The 12,829-nt window shown below is 40.2% G+C and overlaps 1 protein-coding gene across 4 annotated transcripts in view; it reads left to right on the top strand.

Annotated features, from left to right (window-relative positions):
- The window catches only part of sox1b (SRY-box transcription factor 1b), a 98,376-nt gene that overhangs the window by 23,441 nt on the left and 62,106 nt on the right, over window positions 1-12,829 (top strand). For 2 of the 4 annotated variants that reach the window (XM_051427712.1, XM_051427710.1), the window contains exon 2: window positions 3,186-3,282. The exons of the other annotated variants lie outside the window; for them this stretch is intronic. The gene's annotated coding sequence lies outside the window, so the exon portion shown is untranslated. The remainder of the gene's footprint in view (window positions 1-3,185; window positions 3,283-12,829) is intronic. 4 annotated transcript variants of the gene reach the window in all.

The following is a 12,829-nucleotide window of genomic DNA, read 5'->3' as shown; positions in this document are numbered from 1 at the left end:
ATGTGACATGAAAAGATTGTAACTTTACTGGCAGTGTAGCTTGTCCTGAAGCTTATCAGTATTTTGGTACTGACCAGTTAGGAACCAGTACCTCACCACTAACAGTTATTTGTCATCAGATTTCCACACAGTCAGAAAAAGTAAAAATGAGAACACGTGAGAACATGTGAGAACACTCTGACACAGACAGTGTGCTACGTGTGTGAAAGGACAAATTCAAAGTCCCGACCTGATTCTTGTTGTTCAAAGTTCATACATGAAAACGACTTACATCTCCTCTCCTTTCCGTGTCTCCTCTCCTCCTTTTTAACTTCCTGTCTTCTCCTCGCCTCTTTTCTCCTTTATCTCCTCTTTCAATCTCCTGTCCTCTCTTCTCTCATCTACTCTTTTTGATTTCCTCTCTTACTTTGCTTATTCTCCTCCATCACCTTCTTTTTTATGCGTTCTCCATCTGATCCTCTCTTCGCTATCTTTTTCTTCTTTCTTCTCTTCCAATCACCTTCTGTCTTACACCTTCTCCAGTAATCAGTTTGTCCTCTTATTTCCCTTCACCAAACTTTTCTGAACTATCAAAGAAAGCTCTGTACCTCCCCTTTCCTTCCCATCACCCCCTTTTCTTTTTAATCTCTTTATAGTTTCTTTTTCTCTCCTCTGCTCCTTTCTTTATATATCGTTACATTTTTTTCTTTTTTCTTTCTTTCTCCTTCCTTCAATACTTACTTTATCTCTCTCTTATTTATCTCTGTTCCTCATCCAGACTGTCCATCACCTCCTCTCTTACATCTGCTCCTTAATCTCTCATCATCTCTCCTTTCCCTAATTTGCTCTCTCTTCTGTTTTCTTTGCCTCTCCTCTCCTCACATCCTCCCTTCCATCTCCTCTCTCATCCACTAATCTCTCTTCATCTCCCATCCCCTCCTTGCTGCTCCTCTACCTTCTTTGGCTCTTCCCTTCTTCTCCCTCCTCCTTTTCTGACACCGTCAGTGGTGCCAGGAAGTGGAATTTATTTTGGAGATCCACGCTCTTAATTTCTCGGAAAGAGACAGAGAGAGGTTTCGACTGTCCAGCCAGACAGGATTTTCTTAGTTGTTGAGTCCTGACACGCGACACTAAAATAGGCCTGGAGAAACTGGAGTTAAATCCCCTTTGGATTGCTGTGTTTGTTTCACCATTCTCTCTTTCCACACACACACACACACACACACACACACACACACACACACACACACACACACACACACACACACACACACACACCGTTGCGGTCTTGTTGATCTCCACTGATGTTGAGGAGCCTTGTCAGACATAAGAAGGAGATGAGAATGATGGCGAGAAGGATTAGATGGGCGCAAAACAACAGCGGTTTGTTCCCTCCGGGCTGTTTGCTCTGATTTAGATGGAGCAGGATTAGCTGAGGATGAGGAGATCAGAGTAGAGTGTGTGTGTGTGTGTGTGTGTGTGTGTGTGTGTGTGTGTGTGTGTGTGTGTGTGTGTGTGTGTGTGTGTGTGTGTGTGTGTGTGTGTGGTGTGTGTGTGTGTGTGTGGAAGAGAAGTGGGATGGTGATACGTAGACGCTTGAGGCAAAGCTGTCAGATATTTGACCGATTTTCTTGTTGTGTTCCGTAGGTGGTGCATTATATACCATGGAGGTTGCACACACACACACACACACACACACACACACTGATCATGCACTACATCAAGCACTGCAAAACATGGCAAAGTAAAGTTGAAAATATTGAACTTTATTGAAATCTTTTGGTTTAGATTCTTCTCTTTTTCCAAAATAAAATAGACCATGTTCACAAAATGGGTCAGAGTTTTTATAGCTTCACTTTCATGATGTTCTTGTAAATATTCACAGTTTGTGGTGTCAGTGCACTAGCAGATGGTCTAAAACTGTTGGTTTTGAATAAGTGGTGTGCGGTATTGAAGCCGATTGGGAAACGGAACTTCGTGAATGTGGTTTTGATTGTCAGGAAGTGCTAATATGGCGGCGCATGAAACGAGACTGTCAGCTGTCTCTCAAATCCCGCTGTGCGCTCTGTGTGTGTGTGTGTGTGTGTCTGTGTGTGTGTGTGTGTGTGTGTTAGTTACAAGCATTGAGTCGAGTATCACAATGAGACAGGAAATCACAGCGAGGATAAAAATTCTCTCTCTCTCTCTCTCTCTCTCTCCCTCCCCCCTCCTCATACAAAACACTCACAAATAACCCGCTAATCTCTGCCTCTGCCCGCGTGCCATTCAAGGCTTCCTCCAATTAAAAAGCATCGGGGAGTCGAACCCGCCATCTTATTTATCATATTAATTAGAAACTCCCCTGACAACAAAGAGAGGCCTACAGCTGTGGAGCAGAGGAGAGGCCTGGGAAATGAAGGATGGTTTGATTTGTTGTCTTGCTAATGTGACACCTATTATACAGGTTAGGCCTCAAATACAAAGACGCCACAACAGCATATGGTAATTGTAAGTGTGCACGTGCATGTGCAAGTGTGTGTGGGAAATATGTTGGCATCAAAGGACCTGCTTTGACAAAGTAGATTTTGTATTTAGTTAGCCACAGTTTGCTGTATTTTATATTGGTAACACTCTCTCATAAAGCCTTATATGGCTGCCATAAACCACTATACTGGATTATTACCACATACAACATGTGAGCTTTGGGTCAATATGGTCTTACTTCTGACTCGTCAAATACAAAGACGGTTAACATTCCTTCATCCCTTCCCTCCAAAATATACTGAAAAAAAGTGCTTGAACAGGAAAATACTGCATCAGTATAAAACATATAGTATAGTATATTTATTAGGGACATCCCGATCTGCCTCAAAGTAACTCATCACACTGACCTGTATGCATGCAGCTCTGCGTATGTGTGTTCGTTGACCATAGAAGGGCTCAGTGCCCACACAGTGCTTGCTGTTGTGGCAGGAAAACAGGAGGGAGGGTTTATATCCCCCTTGAGACGCCTTTACACACAGAATTTTTGTGGCACAGACACAGTACTTTCTTTAGTTATCTCACAAAGTTACCTAAACTTTGCCCTTACAGTGGCACCAGAGGGATTACTGTAAATGTACAATATAGCGAGGACTTGCTTATCAGTATCAAAAGCAATAAAACTGGCACCAGTTAGAGGAGGAAGTCTATCTAATCGAAATCTATCTTCTCCCCTATCTAATCAGGCAGTCTGCCAGCATAAGAGAAGGCAGAGGTGTTGCTGACCATGGTGCTGAAGCTGAGACTGTCAGCAGTGAAGGAGCTGTCCACAGTTCTGAAACGGTATCTCTCTCGATCTGTTTCCTATATACCTACAGTGTGTTTGTTTGTGTCCTCGTTAGCATCATCACAGTTCCTGGGGTTCAGTCCGCTGGCTGGCTGGGATTTTTCTGTGTATTTGTGTGTTTTCATATACTCACTGTCCTGCCACCGGTCCAAAGACAGTCAGGTTAGGTTAACTGGACGCTCCAAATTGTCCTTAGGTGTGTGAATGTTTGCCTGTCAGTATAAGTTTGTCTGTGTTCAGTTGGGCAACAGGACTGTGTGATTAAAAAGCAGCCCCTTCATTCACAGAGGACTCTGGCAGAAAGATCGAACCTTTCTCAGTGTTTGGTCAGTTTCTGGCATTTACTTAACACGGTTGTACAATTCTGTCTCATAGTGATATAAACTTTTTGGTGCCTTTTTATGTATTGGACAAATACTTTTTATTTTATTCTCTTATCATACCTGCCCCTGCAGCAACCCCCAATAATAAATCCCCTTGCATTTTCTTTTAATGCAGGGCTGTTTTGGGCCTGGCACACTGGGGACCTGTCCTGGGTGTAACCTGCCTCTTGCCCAATCTGAGCTGTGAAAGGCTCCAACCCCTGCAAAAGTTCAGTATAGATAATGGATGGAATTATGATGGTTTATTAATAAACCCTTTTAGATTTCATCACCTCTATTTAATCTCAAGGCATGTGGGTCTGTGTCACCTCAGTAGCTGTCAGGAAGAGCAGGAGGCAGGAAAAGAGATAAATGGAAAGAGAAAGAGATGTAGGAAAGGATGTTCAGATCTGGACTGAGACAATGATGAATGGGTTGAGGATATCTCCGCCTTAAAACAAGCCTCTCATTCTGTTTCTCCCTACAGTATTTTTCTTTTGAGCCACCAGCTATTGAGATTTGATAGACATTGTCAAATATATGTGTGTGCGTGTGAGTGAGTGCGTGTGTGTGTGTGTGTGTGTGTGTGTGTGTGTGTGTGTGTGTGTGTCAGTCCAGCCATCTGGTTACCAGGGCATTGTTTATTCTGTCACAGCTCAATATTTGCCCATCCATCTCTTATCCCACTGCTAATCCTGAGTGTGTGTGCTTGTAGTAAACTGTGTGAGTGTGGGTCGGTGTCATATTTTGTCTTGTATTGAAAAGAATGTGAATAAATCACATTTCTGCCTGTTCTTTTCGAAATGGAACAAAAGTTAAATTGTTCCTGGCAAATTAACCCTTTCAAATGTTTTACACAAGTTTTTGAGTTTTTTGAAATTCAGACTTGGTATTAAGTGTCACAGATGAAGTAGGAAGGACAGGTTAATATTAGTTTTGGTGTTTTTGTGATATTTGTTGAGAATTAGAGAAATGTAGAATAATACTTATCCTCTATCCATTGGTCTATTAGATCAGGTAGGGTTAAGAGAAGTTTGAATGTCGTATGGCTCCAGTAATGACTGAACTTGTTTATGACGTCTCAATTTAATAACGAAATGCAAGAAGAAAATGTAGGGTAACCTCGGTCTGCCTATTTCTGAATAACTGGTATAGGAAACTGATTACTGGTTACTACTATGCAGTGTGAATGCTGTATTCCTACTGTTTACTGGCCAATTGATGCAACGGAGGATAATGGTTGTCATCATGATACCTTTCCAACTTCCTCATGTCATAAACCTCTGCGGCGCGTTTTGGCATCTGATAAGCCTTCAAACTCAGGAAGGCGTCACTCAGACTCCCTGGAAGCAACATGTGTTTGTGTTTTTCAACACAGGATTGTTATTTGGTCTGAACACACAGTAAGTGTAAGGGGTTATGGTCAAAGTTGCTCGACAGAAAGATGCATGTTGGTTAGACAATCTACTTATTATGGTCAAACTCTCTCTCTCACTCTCTCTCACTCACTCACTCTCTCACTCACTCACACACACACAAAAACACACACGTCAGCATGGACATCCTCCCTATTATGTAGCTTTCATGTGTTTGTATGAGCATATAGCACCGCAGCAGCCTAAATGCGCTGCTTTCACATGCTCCAATAGCAGTGCACTTAACACAGGAAGGGAGAGAAATCTTTGACATTGACGTTATTGCTGCCATGGATCTCCATCTGTCTTTCTACTGCTGGAACACTTACTCTCATCCTTCCATCTACAGTTCCTTTCTCCCCCAACCCTTTTGCAATATGTTGTTGCTCTTCCCTCCATTCCCTTTCTCCATCTGCCCCTCTCTGATCTCCTGTTGCTGTTTGAGCATCAAAGGTGTTGAAGAGGTTTGCCATCTCACCTTCCTTCCCACAGATCCCTTCATCTTCTTCAAACAGGAAGGTGGAAAGGCTAACTGTGGGTTTCAGATACCTTCTGTTCTATTGCTCTGTCCCGCTCTATGTCTCTCCTTCGCTCCTCTGCCCTCTATTAGCAAAGTATCTTGACAGAAATGCTCTCTGGGTAGAGAAATGGTTGATCTTCAGATTGAGACTTACCTGACCTTGGCCCTCAGATCTACTGAGTCTCAATTTGTGTTTGCTAGTGTTATGTTGTGAAAGTGTATGTGAAATAAGTGACTTGCTTTGGTACATGTATTATAATCTGTTTCTATATATGTTACTATCAGCAATATTTACTTGAAAATTAGAATTTAAGGAGAGACGGCAAAGATTTTTGTTCTTAAATTTAAACTAATAGATATAAGCACAAAACTTTCCTAGTTGATTACTTACATTAAGCCCCTTATTTTTTGTCCTGTTAGAATATAGATAAGTTTGGTGTATGTACGTGCACCTTAAGTAGAGATTTCTGCCTCTGGTGTCTGAGAAAACAGCCTTTTAATTAATAGATATCACCATGAAACTTCCCCACTTCATTATTTATATTTAGGTGATTATGTCTTCTATTACAAGTTTGTGTAAATTATGATATAGCATGCAAGTGGGTTGCAAAATACCTTAATTTAGACAACAGTAAACACTAATAGTGTTACATTAAACAAAAAACTTTACTTATTTGAACAGATGAACAACAAAAAAACAGTTTCATCCTAGTTACAATGAACAAAGATCACATTTGGGTTTGTTAAACATCAGTAATCAGTCATTGCATTCTGAGTCTACAAACCTCAGTTCTTTCTTCTTCCACCTGCTCTTCCACTTTTCATCATGGGAAACATAATGTATTTTTTGTAAAATAATTTATAGAGATCCCACAATTCCCACCATAAGCAAGCACTTGGCGACAGTGACAAGGAAAAAAAACATTTATATTGGCCCAGTTGACTGAAAAGTAGCACATTTGGACAGAAAATGACACAGTTTGGCAATACTGGTAATAACAGGCTCAAATATTCCCCATATTCAGCACAAACACATCTATATACTGTATACAGCACGTATTAATGCATCAGTGTAATCAGCAGTGGGTTAGAACTTTATTTGTCCTGTTAGAGTTGTTAAACGTGTCCCAGAGGTGGTGTCAGAAGAAAGGTCATGAGGTCACTAAAATCAGGGATGCTGTGCATTACATGATTTTAATAGAACACTGTAAATATGGAAAAGCAACTTAACATAAAAATAAACATAATACTTTACATGTAAGTAGCCTGCATATAAACATGGACAGCGCTTTGTATTCAGACCTTATGACCACCACAGCACAATGTAATACAAGATGAACAAAAATAAACAAAAAACAACTGTAGTCACTGTTTGTCTTGACATTTCACACATCAAATCACATGTTGTTGCTGTGTAATTGTGTGTATATATATATATATATATATGTATGTATGTATGCATGAATGCATGTATGTTCTAAAATTGATCATTGTCAGTCTGCAAGTGTGTGGGCGATTAGCCATTAATTCAGGCAGCTGCTCTTCACTGTTTAAACAGACCCACACCCATACACATACGTTGTATGTATGATGAGTGTTTGCTGACACAGCGATGGACCAACACTTTTATCACTGAGGTTAAAGTTAATGTGGAAATCTTTTTAGATCTCCAGTTTTATTTTAATTTAGTCTGCACCTGTGGTGCTTCTGAACTGCCCCTTCAGAACATCAGCTGTCAATCAAACAGTGAATTCTCCCTTAGTTAGTGATAGATACCTCGTCTTTCTGTTACATTTGAGAAATGTCAAACATATTAGAATAAGGAATAAAACAGTGTGTAATATTAGCATTATTAGTACATTATTTATGTAATTGTAAAGGATTATACGGGATTATTGGACACACTAAACCCCTTGGGTGTGATGTTTCAGAGGGCCCAAAGGCCTAGACCTTACATGCTAAACATCAACAAACCCCCCACACACACACACATACACACTCCAACCTTTACCCTAAACCCATTCCTCATCCCTGCGAAAGTGGCCTCTGAGTGAATGGCCCCGCTAAAGGCTTTTTAATAGACTGCTTTGTGTGGGGAAAACTCCGGGTGACAGGGGTGAGTCACAAGGGAGACATGGGGGAGGGGGGAGAGAGAAACAGGGAGACGGAGTGAGAATGGCTCATTGAAAAACTAACTGAGCGGAGAATCATTGTTTGCTGTACCACTGATCCTTAAACACCGTCTTTGAATCCAATAAAGTACAATTACATCTTCATAAATAGATGTTTTTGCTCCTCTAACCTGTTTTAACTGACAGATAGATATACATTTTACAGTATAGATAAAACCAAATAACTTCATTTTGGGAGCACGACCCAAATATATTAGGTTTTTCCAGGGTCCTATAGGGTTTCAGATCTATCAAGCACAGCTTATAATCATGATTATTTTATTTTATTTTTATGGTTTCATCTGTAAATAATGTTCTTTATTAATTGATTAGCTGTTTAATAAAAAGATTCAGAAAATGGTGAAAAATATTAATCAGTGTTTCCCAAAGCCCAAGCTGACGTCCTCAAATGTCTTGTATCGCCCACAACCCAAAGATATTTAGTTTACTGTCAGAGAGGACTAAAGAAACCAAAATATTCACATTTTAGAAGCTGAAATCTGAGAATTTTGAAAAATGTTTTCTTCTTCTAATAGTTGGCGATTATTTCAATAGTTAACAAGTTGATTAATCAACTAATGGTTGCAGCTCCAATCATGATAACGATAAAAATCTTTCCTATTTGCTGCTTACAGTACCTGTCAGAGAAACACTCTTTACATCAGACCTTCATTTTGTGTGAATTCTGTTTGTCCTTGTCAGAGATTATACAACATTTAGCCTTTAGAGAGATTTGAAATAGCTCCTCTAAAATGCACCCACACACACTGAATGCTCTTTTTGGAAATAGTATGTTGGATCATGCTAAATGAGATGAAATGCAGCAAATCCAATGCCTTTATCTGTATTCTATTGATTTATTATATCTTAAGTGTTTAAGTGCATCTCAGAAATGATTAAAATCAAATCAAACAAGCAAAACAAAACCCAAAAAAGCCAGTGTCCATCATACTACTGCTCAGATAGACTCAACATGTTGTAATCTAGTTACACTGTTATAATTACTTTGATGTAATTTTAAATATAGAGGAAGTTTACTTGTTACTATCAACCACAATGTGTTTTTTTCCTGCAAAATAAGTATAATTTCCACATTTAAAAAAGTCATTCCTTCTACCTCATTAAAAATTCTATGAATCTATGATGAAATTTTGTTCATTTCTTAAGTTTTCCTGCTGGACACAAGATCTCTTTTTTACTGTAAGGTCAATTTTCAGTGTATTTGCTCAGGGGGATTTTGAATGATTTCAATGAGCACAGAGAAACTTTCCACTTTCAGCAGATGACATCCTTCTAGTGTCAAACTCTGCACAACTGAATTCAGCCCCAGTTTATTCAGACTGAGTGAGACTGACCTCAGACTGTTTATTTCCTAAATTATTATTTGTACATGTGATCATATCTGTTGGTTACAAGTTGGAGAGCAAGCTGGACATAATTCTCAAGTTTGGTTTTTCAGTCCCCTCCTCCTCCTGTGTGGAAGTGCCCTTGAGCAGAAACTCAACCTCAAGTTACACATGTGAAGAAGGCAGCTTCCTGCATGTCGTGTGTAAAGCATTTGTTCTGCTCATAATAATTTAGTGCATTTGCATGTAACCCAGCAATCAAGCATCTCCTGAGTCTGATCTCAAATATTTAGATAAAACAATTTAAACTATACCATCACTGTTCCTCTTACGTCACACACAAATTTGAGTATTTCTTGTGACAGTGTCCATTGGTCCAAGTCCAATGCTACAGTTTCAGGTCAATAGAAGGTGACATGTTTGACTGCATCATCCTTGGGATGGCGATATGTTTGCCGTCGCTGTGTATCCCCTCTCTGCTGCAGAGTGTGTGAATGAAGACATTTATTACAACAGAGGCACAGAGGATTAGCAGAGGGCTTAAACCATTCTCATGGTAATGCACAGAGCTGGGAGCGCGCAGATAAACACAAACACTCACCTTATCAAAACACCCAGACCTGAAAGACTACTCCTTAACAGCACCGACTGACTGGCTGAGAGACACTGACAGAAAACAGGAAACAGACAGGGAGAGAAAAAGATGTCAGTTAGCTGTGACAGATTATGGCCTCATTCAAAAATAATGTTTGGACAATGAAATCGTTCCGGGGTACACCCATCACACTTAACTGCAAAAGGTATGGCACCATTGTCCAAGTTAATGCAAAAAAACTACTTTTCACATGGACTCAACAGGGCGTGTTAAAACATGACATTTTAAGTAGTAGCGGTAGTTTTTGTCATTTTAGTTGTGTACTCTATATCTAAAATAATCACCATCTAAATCTGAGGTTTAGCTATTTATTTTATTTTTAATTCTTTATTTTTATCGTTCATTTCTAGAATTGTTTGATTTAACACGTTAAAGAATATTTAACTTAAATATTATCGAGAACTTGCAAAAACAATATCTAATGTAAGAAAGTGGTTTCCAAAATGAACACCTAAGCAAACATGCAGATGGGGTTAGGATTATCCTACCCTTCAGTACTGCACAAACAGTAGAGATTAGCCAATATGAAGACAAATATAAAGATATTGCAATAGTTTATTAATTTGGCTGGTTTCATCTGCAGCCACCTTGGCCCATAGGTTATGGCTATGCAGTTCTTGGCGCTTTGCAGATCGGCTCTCACTTTTACCGCACTTTCCTCACACATCATCTCCACGCTTGTTGTTGTTCACCGTGATGGTAGCTTGTACTCCGGCTGAACAAATGCCGTCAGTGACTGAATGTTATCTGCGGCTGCGCATGCTCTAAATGTGAGTACTCGAAACGTTGAACAAATACTGACATCCAAACAAGTACTTGAGTTCTCTAGTACTCATGCCCATCGCTAGCTAAAATGTGCTTATTTAATGCTTTTCATGGCATTTTTTGGTCAGTATGGTTTTTAATTTTTGAAAAACATAACAAAACAAAAAACTATTTTTGATTGACTGACAGATTTCTTATTCCAACTGAAAATGCGTACATGTGAAAAACAGAGCAGAGACAGCAAGCTCTCTGCCACTATAATCCACAGGATCCTCTCAGCTCCAGGCGATCCACTTTGTTCACTTGTACCTTCTCAACATTGTAGTCAGACAGCAATCTCAGCCACCAAATCCATGTCTCTCCAAATCTTCTCTCTTGGCGTCAGGTTTGTTTTTTGGCTCCTTCAAGGGGAGATGGGGAAGAAGCTGAGCTCTGGGGATTTTTATATCCCTCTTTTCAATAGACTTTTCCTCTTTTGAACATCAGTGTAACAGCATATCATAGAGTGAGCAAGACTCCAAGATCCTTTCAGCCTCATATTCTGATAAAGGAGCAGTAAAGCCTATACATGTAGAATTTGACATTGAATATCTTTGTATTTTACTGTAACAAAAATGCCCTGAAAGAGTCATCAGTCATCAATTGCATTTACAAATTGATTAAAAATCAAGTCTCAAGTTTCCCCTCTAGTTTCCAGTCTGTAAGTTCACATCTCTGTAAAGTCACAGGTATTTTTATCAAGTTATTGGTAGCATGGTAGCAAGTCCAGCCTCGAGTCTTTCAGTGCCAGTCTCAATTCTCAAGTCTTTTGGATCAAGGCCAACTTGGGTCTCAAGCCTTTTAGGTCAAGTCCAAGGAAAGTCTCAAGTTTTCACCGTATTTCTCAGGTTAAGTCAAGTGACAAGTTTTTTAAATTGCAAGTCTAAATCAAGTCTTAAGCTACTGGAGACAAGTCCAAGTGTTCATATGAAGAAATGAAACACACCTAGGTTGAAACTATGAGTAGCAAATATAAAATCAAACCAACATCAAACACAACTTTAAGGCAAACCACAATGTCCCGTCCCAAATGCCCCAAAACTGGGCCAGCCAAGAGGAGCCAACCGCTTTAAAAATAAAACGCAGCATTCAACATTGGACATGAGTACCAATAGCAACTGTCAATGCTTCGAAGCATTCTGGTCAGCCCTACATTCAAGTCTGAGTGAGTCTCAAGTACAAAGTACAAAAGAATTTGACTGAATACTTGAAATTAGTGACCTGTACCTGGATTCAAACATAAAAGGTTTTTTCTTTTTGAAGATAATCAACAGTTTTTCATCAAGACTAGAAGATCCTGATTGTAGGGGATGCACTGTAAAGATTGGACTCATCGAGCAGTATGTTACTTCCTGAGAACTCTCCTTCGCAGCCACACACACAGAGTTCTTTGTACTGAGGTTCAGTCCAGTCCACAGGGGATGTAAACCTGTAACCTTTTCAGTGTCCACGCTAGAACCAGAGAAAACACAGAGGCACATGCTCTTCTTCCTCCCTCCACCCCGACCTGCCAGTCTTCCCCACAGTGACAGAGATGTAGCTTCCAGATCTCTCCCCTGCCACCTCTGATTAAGGCCGCCGTGGGCGAGACACACCTGTACAGCTGATGGGAGACAATGCCGTCGCTTCCTCCCAGAGATTGATTTTCTCCATTAAAACGGGCCCTTTGTCTAAAAACCCTGCACCCCTTTTGTTATGCTAAAGAGAAGATGGAAGATTTCCAATTCAATTTGGGCTGAGCCGAGGGCCGGTCAGCTATATGGGCCTCCATTGTTCTGGCTGAGCCCGCTGGGACGACGCTAGCGTCTCCCAAACGCCAATTAAGCCGGACGGAGAGACGGACAGGGGGATAATTGACAGGCAGGAGAAAGGCGGCCTTCTTCTTCTCTGTCTCATCATTGAAAAAGAAAATCAAAGAGAAGGGGCAGCAGAGAGGAGGAGAAGTGAGGGATGAGAGGGAGAACAAGGAGGAGAGGAGTAATAACCTGTAATATGTTGCCCAGAGCAAATTCAGATTACTGAAAGTGTTTAGCTCACGTACATGACTTTGGCCCAGCGGCACCAATAGGGCCAGGAAAAGACAATGAGAACCATGATTAAGAGCAATGAGAAAGCTCTGATGTCGCTTAATATTGGTTGATTTAATGTTTGTGAAAAGTGGGCCAAGCAGTGGTATAATTTACACTTTCATAAAGGTGCTAATTTTACTGTAACTTTCAGTATCTTCATCCTCCATCATTAACCTGTCACAGGTCCACTCACATATTAAT

The sequence above is a fragment of the Dicentrarchus labrax genome, unplaced genomic scaffold (assembly GCF_905237075.1).
Source record: "Dicentrarchus labrax unplaced genomic scaffold, dlabrax2021, whole genome shotgun sequence".
NCBI lineage: Eukaryota > Metazoa > Chordata > Actinopteri > Moronidae > Dicentrarchus > Dicentrarchus labrax.
The sequence above is the reverse complement of the archived record's forward strand: the minus strand, read 5'-3'. Positions and strand labels throughout refer to the sequence as shown.